Source organism: Stenella coeruleoalba, assembly GCF_951394435.1.
Source record: "Stenella coeruleoalba genome assembly, chromosome: 18".
Classification (NCBI taxonomy): domain Eukaryota; kingdom Metazoa; phylum Chordata; class Mammalia; order Artiodactyla; family Delphinidae; genus Stenella; species Stenella coeruleoalba.
The window spans coordinates 53191186-53198220 of record NC_137164.1 but is presented as its reverse complement, the minus strand read 5'-3'; positions in this window follow the sequence as shown (position 1 = coordinate 53198220).

Sequence of the window (7035 nt, the reverse complement as noted above, 5' to 3'; positions counted from 1 at the left end):
TGCAGGTTTTTTCCTTTCATCCCTTTCAATATGTCCTGCCACTCCCTTCTGGCTTGCAGTTTCTGCTGAAAGATCAGCTGTTATGCTTATGGGGATTCCCTTGTATGTTATTTATTACTCTTCACTTGCTGCTTTCAATTTTTTTTTCTTTGTATTTAATTTTTGACAGTTTGATTAATAATGTGTCTTGACCTGTTTCTCCTTGGATTTATCCTGTATGGGACTCTGCGCTTCCTGGACTTGACTGTTTCCTTTCCCATATTAGGGAAGTTTTCAACTATAATCTCTTCAAATATTTTCTCAGTTCCTTTCTTTTTCTCTTCTTCTTCTGGGACCCCTATAATTCGAATGTTGGTGCACATAACCTTGTTTCAATGGTCTCTGAGACTGTCCCCAGTTCTTTTCATTCTTTTTTATTTATTCTGTTCTGCGGTGGTTATTTCCACTATTTTATCTTCCAGGTCACTTATCCGTTCTTCTGCCTCAGTTATTCTGCTATTGATTCCTTCTAGAGAATTTTTAATTTCATTTATTGTGTTGTTCATCATTGTCTGTTTGCCCTTTAGTTCTTCTAGGTCCTTGTTAAATGTTTCTTGTATTTTCCCCATTCTACTTCCAAGATTTTGAATCAACTTTACTATCATTATTCTAAATTCTTTTTCAGGTAGATTGCCTATTTCCTCTTCATTTGTTTGGCCTCGTGGGTTTTCACCTTGCTCCTTCATCTGCTGCATATTTCTCTGTCTTCTCATTTTGCTTAACTTACTGTGTTTGGTGTCTCCTTTTTGCAGGCTGCAGGTTTGTAGTTCCCGTTGTTGTCTGTGTCTGCCCCCAGTGGGTAAGGTTGGTTCAGTCGGTTGTGTAGGCTTCCTGGTGGAGGGGACTGGTGCCTGTGTTCTGGTGGATGAGGCTGGATCTTTTCTTTCTGGTGGGTAGGACCACTTTTGCTGGTTTGTTTTGGGGTGTCTGTGACCTTATTATGATTTTAGGCAGCCTCTCTGCTAATGGGTGGGGTTGTGTTCCTGTCTTGCTAGTTGCTCGGCATAGGGTGTCTAGCACTGGAGCTTGCTGGCCATTGAGTGGAGCTGGGTCTTAGCATTGAGATGGAGATCTCTGGGAGAGCTCTTGCCAATTGATATTATGTGGGGCCGGGAGGTCTCTGGTGGACCAGTGTCCTGATATCGGCTCTCCCACCTCAGAGGCACAGGCCTGACACCCGGCCAGAGCACCAAGACCCTGTCAGCCACACAGCTCAGAAGAAAAGGGAGAAAAAGAAAGAAAGAAAAAAATAGTAAGATAAATAAAGTTATTAAAATAAATTTTAAAAGTAATAAAAAAAAAAGAGAGCAACCAAACCAATAAACAAATCCACCAATGATAACCAGTGCTGAAAACTAAACTAAGATAAACATAAAAATCAAAAACTGGTCAGTCGCATACAGAAATCCACAATTCTACAGTTGCTCCCAAAGTCCACCGCCTCAATTTTGGGATGATTTATTGTCCATTCAGGTACTCCACAAATGCAGGGTATATCAGGTTGAGTGTGGAGATTTAATCTGCTGCTCCTGAGGCTGTACGGAGAAATTTCCATTTCTCTTCTTTGTTCGCACAGCTCCTGGGGTTCAGCTTTGGATTTGGACCCACCTCTGCATGTAGGTCGTCCTGTGGCATCTCTTCTTCCCACGGACAGGAGGGGGTTAAAGGAGCAGCTGATTTAGGGGGCTTTGGCTCACTATGGAGAGAGGGATACAGAATGCGGGGTGAGCCTGCGGCGGCAGAGCCTAGCATGACGTTGCAGCAGCCTGAGGCGTGCTGTGTGTTCTCCCGGGGAAGTTGTCCCTGGATCATGGGACCCTGGCAGTGGCGGGCTGCACAGGCTCCTGGGAGGGGAAGTTCTGGAGCTCGTTTAGGCGGTGGTCTGAATCCCCTCTCCTCGCACACCCAGAAACAATGGTCTCTTGCCTCTTAGGCAGCTCCAGACTTTTTCCCGGACTCCCTCCCGGCTAGCTGTGGCGCACTAGCCCCCTTCAGGCCCCTTCAGGCTGTGTTCACACAGCCAACCTCAGTCTTCTCCCTGGGATCCGACCTCCGAAGCTGGAGCCTCAGCTCCCGGCCCCCACCCGCCCCGGTGGGTGAGCAGACAAGCCTCTCGGGCTGGTGAGTGCTAGTTGGCACCGATCGTCTGTGTCGGAATCTCTCCGCTTTGCCCTCTGCACCCCTGTTGCTGCGCTCTCCTCCGTGGCTCTGAAGCTTCCCCCCCACACCCCATCTCCGCCATTGAAGGGGCTTCTTAATGTGCGGAAACTTTTCCTCCTTCACAGCTCCCTCCCCTAAGTGCAGGTCCCGTCCCTATTATTTTGTCTCTTTTTTTTTCTTTTTTCTTTTGCCCTACCCAGGTTCGTGGGAGTTTCTTGCCTTTTGGGAGGTCTGAGGTCTTCTGCCAGCGTTCAGTAGGTGTTCTGTAGGGGTTGTTCCACATGTATTTTTGATGTATTTGTGGGGAGGAAGGTGATCTCCACGTCTTACTTGTAGGTCCTCTCCTAGCTGATTTTAAAGATGATAAAATTTTAAATAAGCATTTATCTGATGCCGTATTATATCCATTAGACCGTTTATGTGCATTTTTGGAAATAATTTTATATTTGTATGTATATTGTATGAACTATGTAAATTCACTGGAATATTGCACACACTCCCTGTTTTATTTTAGATTTATTTTTGTATATGCTAATAGTATCTTATCTAATTCCTCTACTTCCTTTTGAGAACTATCCTGTATCTCCGTTGTTTTTCTTTCTTCTACATTAATACTACATTTTATGTTCCATTGTATTTTATAAAACTGTTTCATCTCAGCAGTTTTTTTGCTTTCTCCTCAGATTTCACCTTAAGGCCTTTTTGAGCAATAGAGTTTATCTTGCCGATCGATAACTTAAGGTTTTCATAAAAAGCACTCTGTTCTCATCCAGGAGCTCATTGGTCTGGTATCATAAAAACAACAATCGAAAAAAAAAATCCACTTTTTGAAATAATGTGGTATTAATGTCATTTCCTGTATCATTCTTTCTTTTTTAAAGTTATGGCCATAAATTTCAGTCAGTACTCTCAAACTACTTTAAAAAGTTCAACAGTTACAAGAAAATGTTTACAAAGCCCAAAACTAATATACAGAGATACATTATGTACATTTTATTGTTTTATTGTCCTTAGAAAATAATCACATTGTATAAATGCATCAGTACATATCTATTATACCATTTAGTTTTATATAAAATATATTTATGAACGTAGGATGTATTAGGAACATACATAAAGTATCACCTTAGTTTCAATATTTTAATAATATTTAAGATATTTACTTTCCAAAAAATAAAGTTCTCTCAAAATATGGAATAAAGGAATCCAAAATGACTAGATCTTCGGTAGTTTTGCTGTGTCAAGGGAGAAGAATCATCTAGTATCTATTTGGTTCCAGTTCAAAAGCTTAGAGTTACATGGCTGTCAAGATTTTCCTTATCTGATATTGTTCTTGCCTTATAATTGTTTTAGGGAAGGAAAGATAATTTCCCCCTCAACTGTTTCATGTTCTCAGCTGAGACTCCTGTGATAAAAGACAGACTAACAAAAAAAACAAACAAAAATTTATTATCATATATACTTCATGTGAACATGGGAAATACCCAGGAAAAATAAGTAACTTCCAGAGGTGGCTTAGAATTCAGACTTAAATACCACCTTAATAGGGTAAGGGGGAGAGGGATGTAGGTCTCTTAGAGGAAAGTAAATGATTTTTAGGAAAGTTGAGTGGACTCAGAAGAATAGATGGAAGTTACTATAATTTATTAAAAAGTCTCTTTGGGTGTGATATCCATTTCTGGTCTCCTCTCCTGTAATGAGTCAGTCTTCTCTGGATGTTGAAACTCCTGGGGAGGGGTTTATGACAGTTAAGTTCCTTTTGGAAGATCTGTCTTTAGGCAGATAAAGGGTGTTCAGAGAAATCCTTCCCCTGCATTTGCTGCATTTCAAGTGCCTACAGCTCAAAATCATCAGTACATGAAAGTGGCATATTTTGTGATGGCATGTCTTGAACTCCTACAGGCATATTTTGGGGTGGCATATTCTGCTACCCTTCGTAGTAATATGGAAAGTATATGATACATGAACATGAAAAGTGTTTGAAATTCAGATTTAGAGAAGAAATAGCTGACTGCCTAGCAATGTAAATGTAATCAATGTTTAATATTATATTATAAAATTCATTGATGAAATCTAGAAAAATAATTATCATTTATATTTAAAATAAAATTTGTATTACTTTTAAATTAATGATTCTTATAAAACTTATACATTTTATGGACTACAATTTACAATTTTCTTACTTGAAATTTAAACACTGGGAAGAGGCTGATTTATTTATTACATATAATAAAATGTATAATTTATGTACAGCCCAAGTCAGCAATGCTTTGGTTATTTTTACTTTTGCTTATTTGTTTTGGTGATATAATCATTATATTAAAAGACCACAGGCTAAATGCAAAACAACTAACCGTTCTAAGCAAAGACATTTGCAGACCAGCTTCATTCCTTCTGACTCCTGAACAAAGCTGCCTGAGATATTCACTTGTTTGAACTGCCTCCAAGAGGTTACATGGTTCCCATGGGGGGCTTGTGCCTTAGCCCGCAGCAAGCTAATAAACCTAACTCAGATGAACTGTAGGTCTGTTTTTGGTGATCTTTGATTCGTGAACTTCAGTAGGCCATTCAGTCATCAAGAACTTAACTGCTGGAGTTGACTTCATGTTTTCAAATACTGCACTCATTCACCCTGTACCATGAGAGAAATAGACTTCTTCCCTTCTACTTGTAAGCCACTAGGTTATAGTTTCTATTGGGTTGGCCAAAATGTTCGTTCGGGTTTTTCCATAATATCGTACAGAAAACCTGAATGAACTTTTTGGTCAACCCAATATTAGTAATAGTAGCTTAGCTTAGCCTAAGTATGTGTATGTGTGTGTATATTAATATATATATACATATATTAAATCCAAAGACAGAGCAACCCATTACTCCACAGAATTTATTAACAAAATAAATAAAACAAATTCCTTTCTAAGTCCTCTTAATTCCTGATACGCTGACAGTTGAGTATCCAAACAAAAAGAGACAAAAACAACAATCAAAGTAACCCCAAAAAATATAGAAAAAATGGAAAATTTTCTCTTGTGTAAAATGAACAAAGTAGAGAAAAATGTTTAAAAAAGGAACCAACTAAATGGAAATTATTTTTAATTATTACTTATATATTGTTATTAAGGTTTATTTTTCCTCAGCATATTTTATACAGTCAGTTCTTAATACAGTTTGGAATTTTTGTTTTCACGTGTAATGTCATTTATTGACTCTCAATATTTTGGTAGCTATGTTTTACAAGCATCATATTTAGTGTTTCAGATTATATTTTACATGGATTCATCATAATCTACTGTACAGTTCCTCCACTGTAGTCTTTTGATTGCTTCTAATTTGTCATTATATTTAAACATTTGAAAAATTTTGCACATAACTTTTTATACAAATTTTCTCAAGGTAGAATCTCAGGAAGTGAAATTGTTAAATGTACACACGTTAAAGCTATTGTTGCGTATCACCAAACTGCTTTTTAAAACTGTTGTACCAATTTATATCCAAAGTTCTGTATGATAGTACCTATTTTTCCATACTCTAGACTTTCATTGATTTTGTCATATTTAAAAATGATAACAGAAGAGTTAAAGACAGTCGTCTTTTGTGTTCACTTATGTTTACCCTAAAGCTGGCAAGTAATAAGAGCTAATTAAATATGTGAATTAATGAAAAAATTCCATTTTCATTGTTAATAGGTATCTTTTCTTATGTGTGTGTCAGTCATTGGCATTTATTTATTTTTAATATTTATTCTTATATTTACTCAGTTACATTGTAAAACAAAGACTATCAGGGAAAAAAGTAACCTCAGAATTTTTTATTGTCAGGAAAGGGAACACATACTAGTGAAGAAAAATTCATTGTGTAGTTTGCCAGGGGAAAAATTAAGGGGATGGTAGATACTAAAAAGAAGGGGGAATGACTCATTAAGGATAAAAGAAAATATCTAAATATGTCAGAATGAGTCCATAGATCTGTACACAATTGGCTAAAATAAATTCCATTGCCTTTTGGTCAGGGTGTGTCTACAGTTAGGTCCAGAAAGCGTGTAGCACAGAGGTCACACAAAGTACATGGTCTTCCTCAGTTATGGCAGGTTAGAACTAGCTTTGCTAAAATACGACATCCAGTTTGGAATCTCCCAAGGCAGTGCTAACGTAAGTGAAGACGTTATATAATATTTTGGAGACGTAGTGTTTTGATGTTAACTCGAAATAGCTATATACTAATTAATTCATTAATTAAATCTACTGTTGCTTAAACTGGATTGAAAGACTTCATCTTCTGTTGTTTTTATTAATGTAAAAAAATTGTGTGTGTGTATATGTGTTGCATTCTATCAGTAGATGAACATATTAGCATTCTTCTGTGATTTAAGTCTACTTCTTTTAGGCAGGAGATAAAGATATTACACACCCATATTTTAAAAGGGCCCAGCATTTCAGATTTTAAGCCCCAAACAAATTTTGTTACATATTCAGAATGGAAGTCATACACGCGGGCGTACACACACACACACACACCCTTATTTGAATTGCAGTGAGGTTGAAATGGGGGAAGAATAACTTTTCCAAGTAATGGAAAAAGTGCTGAATTGAGTTTGTTAGTTTCTCATTTGTTTACTTTTGTATACAACTCGCATGACTATGGACTATGAATAGACAATTGGCATGAGGTTTTGGTAACTCAGGCCTTTCCTTCATACCACAGGCCCACCAGTTTATTCAGCAATAATATGGGGCTAACCCTTTCAATAAAAACTAAATGGGTTAACATATATAACTGCTCAGAATAGTACTTACCATTCTTGTTTTTATCATTATTCTATTTCAAAATTGGTGCTCA